The sequence below is a fragment of the Schistocerca piceifrons genome, chromosome 5 (genome assembly GCF_021461385.2).
Source record: "Schistocerca piceifrons isolate TAMUIC-IGC-003096 chromosome 5, iqSchPice1.1, whole genome shotgun sequence".
NCBI classification, from domain to species: Eukaryota; Metazoa; Arthropoda; class Insecta; order Orthoptera; family Acrididae; genus Schistocerca; species Schistocerca piceifrons.
Window position 1 is genome coordinate 115,554,981 of NC_060142.1, and position 14,891 is coordinate 115,569,871.

The 14,891-nt window shown below is 42.6% G+C and overlaps 1 protein-coding gene across 1 annotated transcript in view; it reads left to right on the forward strand.

Moving 5' to 3' along the window:
• The window catches only part of LOC124798778 (juvenile hormone esterase-like), a 368,794-nt gene that overhangs the window by 108,864 nt on the left and 245,039 nt on the right, over nucleotides 1-14,891 (forward strand). The window lies entirely within an intron of this gene.

A 14,891-nucleotide genomic window follows, 5' to 3' on the forward strand; every position in this document is an offset into this window, starting at 1 on the left:
TGTTTGATTTATTAAAATATTCCCATCCAAACCCAATTAACGAAGGTGGAGGCATTACTTTTCATTCAGTCCTCGTGTATACAGATCATTCACCTCCCAGGTCTTACACATAGCGCCCCGTCCCCTCCTACATTGCCAGCAACAACGCTCATACACCAGAGAAAACTGCTGGCGTAACCACAGCTGCAGTCATGGACGTGTGTGTGCCAGTGGAGCCCACCACCCTGGCCATGGAGGTCGTCTGGGGATGACTAGAGTGGCACGAATTCGGATGTTATCATTACAACCAGAGTGAACACTTGGCAGTGATAACACTGAATCGCTCAATTTTCCACCGAGAATACATGCAACACTCGCTATCACGGAGACAGCCCATTGTATCAAGTTTTCCCCTGAATATATGCAACTCCCACTAAGAAAACGCCCCAGAACGAACATTACCCCGCTACTGGACTGGTCTACTGAATCTCCGGGTGCAGCGAGAGTGCAGGTGCCACTCATATCCAAGTCTTGACATAAGCCTCACCTAGGAAGTTCTCTCACCTAGCGTTGTGCTGATTTTTTCACGTTCATGTACGAGGGTTGGAACTTAAATAGTGGCAACTACTTATTCACAACCGATACAAAAGAGTGACATGTTTGCACCTGTTACGGTCCTTCAAAGTAGTCACCAGCGTTGTGTAGAACCCGTTGAGAGCGATGTGGAAGGCGCAGTATATCGTTAGCAGAGCCTGTTCTGTTGATGGTGCGAATGGAGCGGTCTACTGCCTGTCGAATCTATGGAACAGTTCTGAAGAGAATGCCACGAAGTGGTTCCTTCATCTTCGGAATCAAATCAAAGTCATAAGTCCGGGGAGTATAGTGGATGGTTCAATACTTCCCAGTCACATCGACTGAACAGAGCAGCCACAGCTTGCGCTGTATGCGCCCGCGCATTGTCGTGCAAAATGATGGGTGGGTTGCGCAGAAAGTGTCGCCGCTTCTTTCGCAAAGCTGGTCGCAGATGATGCTCCAAAAACGAACAGTAGTACTGTGCATTGACGGTCTGCCGTGGAGGAACGCAATACGTTAGGATAACATCACAGTCGTACACGAGAATCTGCTAACGATATACTACGCCTTCCACATCGCTGGCAATGGATTAGAACAATGCTGGTGACTACTTTGAAGGACAGTAACTGGTTCAAAGATGTAACTCTTTTGTATCGGTTGTGAATAAGTAAGTAGTTCCCAATGTTTAAGTTCCAAATCTCGTATCTATTGCCAATGGAACTATTCAACAAAAAATATCATAGCTGTTGTGTAATACCCTATTTCCCCACACTATACGAGGGGCGTTTGAAAAGTCCGTGCAAAAATAAAAACTACTAACATGTTTGGGGTAAACCTTTTTCATTTTTCGACATAGTCTACTTTTAGACTTACACACTTCGTCCAACGCTGTTCTGATCCGAATAATAGGAATTGTCGAAGTCTACAAAATAGCAATTAGTTGCCACAGTCACCTCCTTGTTTGAATAAAATCTTTATCCCACCAGCCATTTCTTCAAATTGGGGAACAAATAGTAGTCCGAAGGAGCCAAGTCTGGAGAATAGGGGGGTTGTGAAACGAGCTGGAATCTTATTTCCATTAATTTTGCGACCAGAACTGCTGAGGTGTGTTCTGGTGCATTGTCGTGATGGAAAGGACTTTTTTGCGGTCCAATCGCTGGCGCTTTTCTTGCAGCTCGGTTTTCAAATGGTTCAATAACGATGAATGATATGCACCCTTTTCCAGATATTCGATGAGGATTATCCCTTGCGAATCCCAAAAGACAGTTGCCGTAACCTTTCCAGCCGAAGGCATGGTCATCGCCTTTTTTGGTGCAGATTCTCCCTTGGTAACCCATTGTTTAGTTTGTTCTTTAGTCTCAGGTGTGTAGTAATGTATCCATGTTTCATCCACAGTGATGAAACGACGCTTAAAGTCCTGTGGATTCTTCCTGAACAGCTGCAAACCATCCTTGCAACACTTCACACTATTCCGTTTTTGACAAGCGTGAGCAATCGCGGAATCCATCTTGCGAATAGCTTTCTCATGTCCAAATGTTTATGCAAAATATTATGTACCCGTTCCTACGAGATGCCCACAGCACTAGCAATCTGACGCACGTTAACTCTTCTGTCATCCATCACCATAGCAGGGATTTCATCAATGATTTCTGGAGTCGTAACCTCCATAGGGCGTCCAGAAGGTTCAGCGTCACTTGTACCCAAGTGGTCACTTCGAAAATTCTGAAACCACTTATAAACTGTTCTAATCGAAGGTGCAGAGTCACCGTAATGTTTATTAAACTTCTCTTTAGTCTCCTGAGGCGTTTTACCTTTCATAAAGTAATGTTTAATCACCACACGAAACTCTTTTTCGTCCATTTTTTGACAGTCACCCGACTTCCTTGATTCACTTGAATGCCAAACACAAAGAAATGGACCAATATGGCTGAAACTTGGTGTGCGTTCTTTCCAAAGATGATGAAAACTAAACATGATTTCGATATGCGCCGGTGGTGCCATCTCTCGGACTTTGCACGGACTTTTCAAACGCCCCTCGTATATTCTCAAAGAATGCTTGCTGGTGAAAGCAAGTTAAATGTCATTCGAACTACAAAGGACGTTACCGGCAAATTCCATTTGAAGTATTTCCACTTCTTACACGACAGTTTGGAAGCTAAGATTAATGTGCTCACGACTACGTCCATGGGCTTGACGGGAAATTCCCACCGTGAAGCCGCCGCCGCACGGATCGTGGCGTTGAGCGTACAGCGCGCTGCCTTGACCTCCACCGTCCAGCTGAAAAAACAGAAAGGACACTGTTTGTTTGTGCATAGGCCTACCGTGCGTGTGCCTCAACGTGGTACACGCGATAGCAACGTGCTGCAGAGGCAGTTGTTGGCTGTATCTGGCTCGCAAATCGTATAGTTTGTTGACGAAAATGGACGAGCGTAGAATTACGACGTTCGCTATAATAAAATATACCTTTCTCCCGTTCTCCATATGCCAATCATGCTGTTCTGTCTGCAGTATACATAAATAAAATCTTCCGTACCCGTGAACGTGTTAAGGGGCTAAAAGGGTAGTATCCAGTCAGTAAAGACATCAGCTTATAAAAAGTTCCATTACAGATAGTGCAATACACATTTACTGTAGCCATCTTCATGAGATAAAAATGTTCCTTGTGTTCTGTTTTTGGTAAAATCCTTAGGTCATTCACACTTGATCGCTGTTTCTATTCACATCTTTAGAACATGTGAGATACAAGACTAATCAAGAAACTACAAAATATCTTACTGCAAGTAGTGTAAGCTATACTGTAAATAATACCAATCGATAAACCACTCATGAGAGACAGCGCAATTATATTTATATAAAATCGAATGTTGTAAAACATACGTCTATTAACTTAATAAGAAAGTCTTAGAACCTATTATAAAACGCGAAAGTGAGTAAAAACAATTAGATATAATGAGACGCGAAACTGCAACACATCACACATCAGTTATTACTCTGCATTCCTGCTCTTTACGTTAAGCAGAACTTTTGTGGTGTGTGACCTTGCCTTGTGTGTTACTGTCTTCTGATGGCTTTAATCGCGGAACTTTTATTAACTGACATTTCATTATAACAAATCGTACCGAGGAAAACGTGTTTCTGGCTTTGCCTTGAAATGCAATACTTTCATAATATGCAAGTAACAATTAGAAATTTCTTCGAGTGTCAACATAGCGTTTCCCGTAATTTTATCACAAAAAATCACTCCAGTAAATAATGGGTTTTGAGAGATGTATTTGCTGGTGCTTCAAAACGGCATATATTGATAGGACGTAAGTTGAAATCTACCAAATATGCGCTTCAGTTGGAAGTCAATATGACCTCTGCTGATTCTGTACTGAAAAGAGATATCGTCCATGTGTCCTAGATGACGTTCTTCCATCTCATTCGTCTACGCTCAAACGCACATTCAGTATCTGTCATGGTTGATATTGCTTTACATGCTCAGAAAGGAGGATGAGGAGGTTAGCGTTTAACGTCCCGTCGACAACGAAGTCATTAGAGATGGAGCACGTGCTCCGATTACGGAAGGAAACCGGCCGTGTCCTTTCATAGGAACCATCCCGGCATTTACCTGAAGCGATTTGGGGAAATCACGGAAAACCTAAATCAGGATGGCCGGAGGCGGGTTTGAATTGTTGTCCTTCCGAATGCGAGTCCAGTGTGCTAACCACTGCGCCACCTCGCTCTGTCGCTCAGAAAGACTCTTCAACGGGACTTTTTCCACGCTGTAACGTCAGAAACCCGCCACGCTCTGGGTCGGCGGCCTGAGTGGCGACGACTTCAGCAGGTCTTTATTACGATGCTTTGTCTTTCTACGCGTACGTAGCGGCTTCCCCATATCTTACCTGCTTCAACACGCCCTATGTTATTGACCCTCGTTGGCGAGAACGAGATAAATTTAACTTACAGACCTTTCGTTACTCTTGTAAGTAGGCTGTTTAGGTTTTTATGTTGGTAACGCCACGTAGCACTCTGTATGAAAATCACTGACTGTGCTGTCCAGTCTGTGGTTGCTTGGCATTGTTGGAAAATTCGATATTGTAGTGTTGGGCAGTTGGATGTGCACAGCGCATAGCGTTGTGCAGTTGGGGGTGAGCCGCCAGCAGTGGTGGATGTGGGGAGAGAGATGACGGAGTTTTGAGAGCGGATGACCTGGACGTGTGTCCATCAGAAAGAGTAAATTTGTAAGACTGGATGTCATGAACTGCTATATATACTATGCCTTTTGAACACTATTAAGGTAAATACATTGTTTGTTCTCTATCAAAATCTTTCATTTGCTAACTATGCCTATCAGCAGTTAGTGCCTTCAGCAGTTAGGATATTTTATTTAGGTGGCAGTATTGGCGCTCGCTGTATTGCAGTAGTTCGAGTAACGAAGATTTTTATGAGGTAAGTGATTCATGAAAGGTATAGGTTATTGTTAGTCAGGGCCATTCTTTTGTAGGGATTTTTGAAAGTCAGATTGCGTTCCGCTAAAAACATTGTGTGTCAGTTTAGTGATCATCAGAATAAGTAAAGAGAGAAATATCTGAGGACGTTCAGTTTTGCTCAGCTGTTTGAAAATCAAATAACGTAAGAGGTTTATCAACATAGTCATTCATACAATTTTCTACGGGGATGTTTCACTCTCAGTGTGTTAAAAACATCTCTCTGCTGCCACTACATCCTTGCCACAATTTTGTCCCTGTAACTGTTCATCAGTCCATATTGCGCATTATCAAAACTTGCACTTTTCGCTATATGTAAAAATTCTGTGCCCTAACAGTTCTGGGACTGTTTCATCCATCACTCTCGTTCAGTAAAAGACGTCACATTAGTCGCACTTGTTCGTGAATTACCTTAGACTATAAAGCTGCTTCACCTCTGTACAAAATGAATGTCCCTTACAAAAATATGCCATTATCCTATGAACTACTTCCTCATATTTCTTGAGCTGCCGGTGCTAGTGAGTCTGCGAACAATCGTACACCTACATCTACATTGATACTCCGCAAGCCACCCAACGGTGTGTGGCGGAGGCCACTTTACGTGCCACTGTCATCACCTCCCTTTCCTGTTCCAGTCGCGTATGGTTCGCGGGAAGAACGACTGTCTGAAAGCCTCCGTGCGCGCTCTAATGTCCCTAATTTTACATTCGTGATCTCCTCGGGAGGTATAAGTAGGGGGAAGCAATATATTCGATACCTCATCCAGAAACGCACCCTCTCGAAACCTGGCGAGCAAGCTACACCGCGATGCAGAGCGCCTCTCTTGCAGAGTCTGCCACTTGAGTTCGTTAAACATCTCCGTAACGCTATCACGGTTACCAAATAATCCTGTGACGAAACGCGCCGCTCTTCTTTGGATCTTCTCTATCTCCTCCGTCAACCCGACCTGATACGGATCCCACTCTGATGAGCAATACTCGAGTATAGGTCGAACGAGTGTTTTGTAAGCCACCTCCTTTGTTGATGGACTACATTTTCTAAGGACTCTCCCAATGAATCTCAACCTGGTACCCGCCTTACCAACAATTAATTTTATATGATCATTCCACTTCAAATCGTTCCGCACGCATACTCCCAGATATTTTACAGAAGTAACTGCTACCAGTGTTTGTTCCGCTATCATTTAATCATACAATAAAGGATCCTTCTTTCTATGTATTCGCAATACATTACATTTGTCTATGTTAAGGGTCAGTTGCCACTCCCTGCACCAAGTGCCTATCCGCTGCAGATCTTCTTGCATTTCGCTACAATTTTCTAATGCTGCAACTTCTCTGTATACTACAGCATCATCTGCGAAAAGCCGCATGGGACTTCCGACACTATCTACTAAGGAAGTAGCAGCTTTTGCCAGTACGACTAATAATTGTTTGTTTTTATTTATTTATTTAATCTGATTTGTTGACGACGATCAGGCTCTCTGTTACGTTGTATCAGTGTTGCACACACACACACACACACACACACACACACACACACACACACACACACACACACACACACACACACACACACACACAATACCTTTCTTATATCTTAGTTACAAAGGAAATAACAATTTTAACATGACAAATAATATTAAAATGACGTTAGTTAAAACTACCGGGCTGAAAAAATTTTTAGAAATTTGTGGTAAGGTCTTATGGGACCAAACTGCTGAGGTCATCGCTGCAAAAGCTTACACTCTACTTAACCTAACTTACACTTACACCAAGGACGACACACACACCCATGCCCGAGGGAGGACTCGAACCTCCGACGGGTGGGAGCCGCGCGGACCGTAACAAGGCTCCTCTGATCGCGCTACCTGGGCTGAGAAACTGTGGTCGATCTGGAAAACTTCTTCCTGACGTTTCGTTGCCAACTGCGGGCAACCTCTTCTGAGGTGAGTCAACGACTGGCTGCCAGGCCGTGGAGATCCCGTTTATATAGAGCGCATACAGGGCACCACCATACGTCACGTGGGCCCGACTGAAAGTTTATTCCTGACTAACGTTATTATTCTCGATTGAAGGTAATCCATTGGTCGGGAAGAGAATTATCTAAGGAAAAAATTTCTGTTCCCTCGAGAGGAGGAAATTTTGCAATTTCTCCGTCACAGGTTTCCACGGAGGACAATGTAGCTAATATAGAGGCAGGAATTCGTCAGTTATCACCACATACTGCTGATGAAATCAGGATGAAAACAGCCAGGATGCTATGTAAAGCTAAGCCACCTAGCAGTAATTTGTCTCAAGGAGAAAGGTAAACGTTACGGGAGATTAATGCGGACAGCGATATTGTTGTACTTACTGCTGATAAGGGTAATTTTACCGCTATGATGAAGGGTGAGGACTGCCGTAAGAATATCAGTGACCTTTTGGATTCTAAGACTTATAAAAAGTTTCGAAAGGATCCTACAACGAAAGTGCTAGGAGCTGTCAATCGACTAATAAAAAAGTCTTCCATTCCTAGCGAGGAAAAAAAAATATCTATACAAAACGGAAGCTTGCCCTCCTAGATTATGTGGGCTACCGAAGATACATAAGCCTAATGTCCCGTTGAGACCGATACTGAGTGCTATTGGATCGCCTACTCAAGAGTTGGCTAGACATCTCGCCTCCTTGTTACAACAGCATTTTGGTAAAACTGATCATCACATTAAAAATTCTATGCACTTTATCGAAAAATTGTAGGAGATTACTGTCAGCCACGTGATATACTTGTCATTTTTGATGTGGTAGCCCTGTTTACCATGGTTCCTGTTGAAGCTCTTTCATCCATAGCTGATGTGTTTCCCACTGATATAGTCTCTCTGTTTCGACATTGCTTGCCCACGACTTATTTCCAGTATGATAATGAGTTTTACGAACAAACCGAAGAAGTGGCCATGAGTAGACCTCTGAGTCCAGCTGTTGCTAATGCATTCATGGAATTTTTGGAACAGCGCGCGCTGCACTCTGCCAGTAAAAGCCCCTTGAAGTGGTATCGGTATGTGGATGACACTTTTGTGGTATGGAGTCTCGGCGAAGAGGAATTGTATGGTTTCTTGGTCCATCTAAATAGTATTAATCCAAAGATACAGTTTACTATGGAGAAAGGGAGTAATGAACAACTTTTTTTTTGATGTCTCAGTAATTAAACGGGCAGATGGGAGTCTATGGCATAAAGTGTATGGAAAAGATACGCAAACCGACCGTTACCTCCATAGGGATTCCAACCATCATCCCAGGCAGAAGAGAAGTGTCATAAAAACATTGGTGGACAGAGCTAATAAGATCTTTGAGCCAGTTTATTTGCAAGATGAACTAAATTATTTGCGAACGGCTTACAAGAAAAATGGATACGCTGACAACGAGATATATCGAGCGCTCCATCCCAGAAGAAAAGCGTCTGATAACATGCAGCAATAACAAATGTCAGCTGGAAAAGTTTTTCTTCCATTTATTCGAAATAAACGGGGCGTACTGGAAAAGTTCTGACCAAATTTCATGCTGAAACAATCATTAGATCCACCAAGAAGATTATTGAGTGTTTAAAATCGGCGAAAGACACTCGACAAGCCTTAGCAACTCCTGGGGTGTATAAAATTCCGTGTAGCTGTGGGAATGTTTATATTGGAACAACGAAAAGAAGTACAATGAAGGCTTTCACGACCGGATGTTTCAGTTGATGAGAATTTTTCCGGGTTGTATGGCCGTGGTCCATGGAATCCTTCAATCCCTGACGTTTCGTCCAAGGCTACGTTGGACATCTTCGGAGGTGCTCCTGATTGTTCTGATTCTTGCCGACTGACGAGTCGGACGTCGAAGAGCGGCCTAAACACCGTGGAAAGTGGGCGTGGTCTGGATTTCACGTGATAGCAGAGATAAAACTTGTCAGAGATAAAATTTTTTAACTATCGATTATAGCACGTCAAAGATAAAAACTTCTCATCGAATCTGTAGCGCCACATTCCATATATCACCGAGTTTCATAGCTTCTTTTCTGTTAAAATTATCCCCATGTTTATACATTTCGATGGTTTCTCTATATAGCCGTGGATAATAGTTCGTCATAGTACACAAAACTTTAGTTTCCGAAAATTTCACTACGTTATCACCTGATCGAAGAGCATGTTCCGTCACCGCTGATTTGTCTGTTTTCCCTAGTCGGTATAGACTTTTATGTTCCTCCAACCGCGTATTCACACTTCTCTTTGTAGTTCCGGTGTAGACCTTGCCACACGCACACGGAATCTTATACAGGGTGAGTCACCTAACGTTACCGCTTGATATATTTCGTAAACCACATCAAATACTGACGAACCGATTCCACAGACCGAACGTGAGGAGAGAGGCTAGTGTAATTGTTTAATACAAACCATACAAAAATGCACGGAAGTATGTTTTTTAACACGAACCTATGTTTTTTAAAATGGATCCACGTTAGTTTTGTTAGCACATCTGAACATATAAACAAATACGTAATCAGTGCTGTTTGTTGCATTGTAAAATGTTAATTACATCCGGAGATATTGTAACCTAAAGTTGACGCTTGAAACCTCCGACGTTCAGTTGCGTGTTGTAACAAACACGGGCCACGGTCGGCGAGCAGCATCTGCAGGGACATGTTTACGATGGCTGTAGTGCACTGTTGTGGTTTGGTCTAGCTGTCGCAGTGTCCGCATGTAGCGCTTGCTGCTATTGTTATTCTGCATTCGCCTCCGCACGCAGACCAACTGTAGTACACCGTGTTACCAGCCGTCTGTGATAATGTAGTGTTGTAGGAACTGTGACCATGGTGTATTCGAACTCTGAAAAGGCGGAGATAATACTCATCTATGGCGAGTGTCGACGAAATGCAGCTGAAGCCTGCAGGGTGTATGCAGAACGGTACCCGGACAGAGAGCATCCAACGTGCCGCACATTGCAAAACATCTGCCGCCAACTGTATGCAATAGGTATGGTCGTAGCACGCAAACGGGTCCGTAACAGGCCCATCACAGGAGAAGCGGGTGCGGTTGGTGTGTTAGCTGCTGTTGCCATGAACCCACGCATGAGTACACGGGACATTGCGAGAGCCGGTGGACTGAGTCAAAGTAGTGTCATGCGCATACTGCATCTTCACCGCTTTCACCCGTTTCATGTGTCGCTACATCAGCAATTACAAGGTGATGACTTTAATCATCGAGTGCAATTCTGTCAATGGGCATTAACAGAGAATGCGTTGCAGTTCTACCTGTTTACCGATGAAGCGGGTTTCACAAACCACGGGGCAGTGAATCTACGGAACATGCATTACTGGTCCGTGGACGATCCTTGCTGGCTCAGACAGGTAGAGCGACAGCGACCGTGGACTGTAAATGTATGGTGCGGGATCATTGGCGACCACCTCATTGGTCCTCACTTCATTGCAGGGGCCCAAACAGCTGCAACATACATCGCGTTTCTACAGAATGATCTGCCAACGTTGCTCGAAAATGTCCCACTGGAAACGCGTCGACGTATGTGGTATCAGCATGATGGTGCACCTGCACATTACGCAATTAACACTAGGCTGACCGCCGATCGCGGTGGTCTAGCGGTTCTAGGCGCTCAGTCCGGAGCCGCGCGACTGCTACGGTCGCAGGTTCGAATCCTGCCTCGGGCATGGATGTGTGTGATGTCCTTAGGTTAGTTAGGTTTAAGTAGTTCTAAGTTCTAGAGGACTGATGACCATAGATGTTAAGTACCATAGTGCTCATAGCCACTAGGCTGACCCTTGACAGGGTGTTCGACGGGCGTTTCATAGGACGTGGAGGACGCATAAATTGGCCAGTCCGTTCTCCTGATCTTACACCTCTGGACTTCTTTCTGTGGGGTACGTTAAAGGAGAATGTGTACCGTGATGTGCCTACAACCCCAGAGGATATGAAACAACGTATTGTGGCAGCCTGCGGCGACATTACACCAGATTTACTGCGGCGTGTACGACATTCATTACGCCAGAGATTGCAATTGTGTGCAGCAAATGATGGCCACCACATTGAACATCTATTGGCCTGACCTGTCGGGACACACTGTATTCCACTCCGTAATTGAAAACGGAAACCACGTGTGTACGTGTACCTCACCCCTCATGGTAATGTACATGTGCGTCAGTGAAAAAGACCAATAAAAAGGTGTTAGCATGTGGACGTAATGTGCTATTCCAGTCTCTTCTGTACCTAAGGTCCATCACCGTTCCCTTTGGATCCCTACTTAATTCTGTGCTCTCCGACACACAAGATCGAACAGCGGAGGAGTGGTACTCAAGCGTCAACTTTAGGTTACAACATCTCCGGATGCAATTAACATTTTACAATGCAACAAACGGCACTGATTACGTATTTGTTTATATGTTCAGATGTGCTAACAAAACTAACGGGGTTCCATTTAAAAAAACGTAGGTTTGTGTTAAAAAACATACTTCCGTGCATTTTCTTATGGTTTGTATTAACCAATTACACTAGCCCCTCTCCTCACGTTCGGTGTGTGGAATCGATTCGTCAGTATTTGATGTGGTTTACGAAATATATGCAGCGGTAATGTTAGGTAACTCACCCTGTATACACCACTTGCAGTCAGAGGGGGACGTTTATCCTTAACAGAACGAAGTGCTTGGCCTATTTTCTTAGTTGGTCTGAAAATCGGTCGAACGTCATGTTTCCTTAGAATCTTGCCGATTTGACCCGTTACTTTTTTGGTGAAGGGTAGAGAAACCGTGTTCTTCCATCGCTGCGTCCTATCGTTGTCCATAGGCCTCCTATTATTCAGTCGCAAAGCTCTATTTATTTCTTTACTAGAGTACCCATTGTTCTTAACTCAGCGTGCAGGTGTTCCATCGTACAAACCCTGTTAGCTCTGTCCACTAGACTTTTAATTACACCACTTTTCTGTTGTGGATGATGATTGGAATCCTTATGCAACTATCGGTCGGTATGTGTAACCTTCCGAAAGACTTTATGTTTCAAACTGCCATCTGTGTCTCATGACGAAGACACCCAAGAACGATATTGCATTGTCTTTCTCCATTTCCATGGTAAACTGGATTTTTTGATTTATATTATTTAAATAACGAAAGAATTCCTCTAAAGCATTTTTTCCATGTGACCAAACAACAAATGTATCATCCAATTAGCTCTGGAAAAAGCGAGTAAGAAACCATGTCGATGATATCGATACGACTAGGGAAAACAGACAAATCAGTGTGGACCACGGCCATACAACCCGGAAAAATTCTCATCAAACGAAAAGAAATGTCAATAACCGCTTAACAGAACACAAAATGAATTGTCGAGTGGGACATACCGACAAATCAGCCGCAGCGAAACATGTTGACGGTGATCATGAAATAAAATGTAGTGAGACGAGAGTGCTAGTTAGGACATCGCAGTATTATGTACGCATGTATAGAGAAGCTATAGAGATTCAGAAACACCACAATAACTTTAATAGAAAAGAGAAAAGCTTAAAGTTATATAAGATATGGCGGTCGACTTTGCACCAACGATGTAACAATCGATTACCTTCAATCGAGAATAATGACTTTAGTCAGAGATAGGCTTACAGTCGGCCCCACGTAACGTATGGTGGTGCCCTCTATACGCTCTATATAAACGGGACATCCACGGCCTGGCAGTCAATCGTTGACTCACCTCGGAAGATGTTGCCCGCACTTCGCAACAAAACGTCAGGAAGAGGAAGCTTTTACAGATCCACCACGCCTTTCTGCCTGGAAGTTTTAACTAATGAAGACTCTGGCCGTGAAAGCCTACACGTTACGAATATTAAAATGATTGGAGTGTCAGAAGAGGCAGTGTGCATAAATTTTACCGGCTACGAACTAATAAAGTTAATACCGGCAGTACTTGTTTTACTGTAGTTGCTGCCACTAATAATGATAATTGTCACTATAATAATGATGGCAAAAATAACAATAATTATAGTGGCAGATATAAAAAATTATAAATGTACAAGATATATATTTTCTGACATAGCAAGTTCTGAAGAAAGGAAAAACAGACGATCCAAGTCAACAATTTCTCGCTAGAGTATCGAAAAAGAAATAGTCGCATAAACAAAGGATCAAGCAAAAGCAAAACCATTTCAACCGTGTGCTGCGGTACAGGAATGTCATAAGACAAAAATGGGAAAAAATGTAACATAGCAGACAATATCGCTTACTGTTACGCTGTGAACCTGAAATAACGAGCATATATCATATGGAAATTATGTGTCAGTTTCTTGACAAACTGTTTGGCAGTATTATATACCCTCTAATGCTTTCCAAAGTTGTGAAGCCTTGGGAAGTGCTTATAGTTTTAGTTTAGTTTTAGTTATGTCATGTTCCGTAGATCATTTTCCCGATTATTTTATCGGTATGTTGTAGAACAAGTTAGATTACAAGATATATACACAAACATGAATAGTGCGGATATTAATATTACTGGAAGTTTTACTTCTACACATGCAACTACATTTAGAGGTACAATTTTGTTTTACCATTTCTGAAACTAAAACTCGTCCATGGAGTAGAAGGAGTTGTCCAAAGGAAATGATTTTAAGCTAGATTTAAAACTTGATCTGCTACCTGCCAGACACTTTATGTTGTTGGGCAAATGATCAAAGATTTTTGTTGCTGAATAATGTACTCCTTTTTGAGCAACTGACGGCTTCAATAACGGATAGGAAAGGTAATTTTTTCCTCTAGTGTTGTATGTATGTTCTTTGCGAATTGAGATGGATTATTTGTAGCGAATTTCATTAGCGAATATATGTACTCTGATGGTGCAGTTAAAATACCTAATCCTTGAAAAGGTGCCTACATGACGTCCTTGGGTGAACACCACTAATTATTCTCACTGCTCTCTTTTGTGCAATCGGTATTTTATGTCTAAGTGATGAGTTACCCCAGAAAACTATTCCATTGAGTGAAAATATGCAAAGTACGTTAGGAGGCTAATCTGTTTATTACCAACACTAGCAATTATACGAAGAGCGAAATAAGCTGAACTTAGTTGTTTGATAAGCTCAGTAATATGTTCAAGTTGACATCAACGTGAACATCTAAAAAGTTTGGAGAAATCTACCATGTTAACTGAGCCCTGTTCATGTGCTACATCAATTGTCCGTATGACTATTCGGTGTACAGAACTGGATGTAGTGAGTTTTTTCAAAATTAAGGGAGAGTCCATTTTCTGAGAACCACTTAATAATTCTTTGAAAGACATCCTTAACAATATCTTCAGCTGCTTTTTCTGGAATGGGGTTTATTATAACACACGTGTCATCTGCAGAAAGTACTAGTTCCGCTTGCTGAACGTTAAGTGGGAGGTCATTCACATGAATAAGAAACAGCTGAGGACCTAGAATTGAACCCTGTGTGACTCCTTTGTGATAACTCCCCATCACTAGAATTTTCCACCATCTCAACATTATTTGTGCTATTCAGCACAACTTTTTGCTTTCTGTTCATTAAGTACGATTCAAACCAGCTGTGTGTATAGCCTTCAATTCAATAAAACCTGAGATTTTCTAAGAGTGTGACATGATCCACACAGTCAAATGCCTTGGAGAGATCACAAAAAATACCAACTGGTGATAATTTGTTAATTAGGGCTTGTAATATTTGATGGGTAAACGTTTAGATAGAATTCTCAGTCGAGTAACCCTTCCGGAATCCGAACTGTGACATGCTGAGTAAATTATTTTCACTTAAATGTGAGACTACTCTTGAATAATAACTTTTTCGAATATTTTAGAAAATGAAGTCAGCAATGAGATTTGTCTATAATTATTTATATCACTCTTGTCCCCTTTCTTATGATGA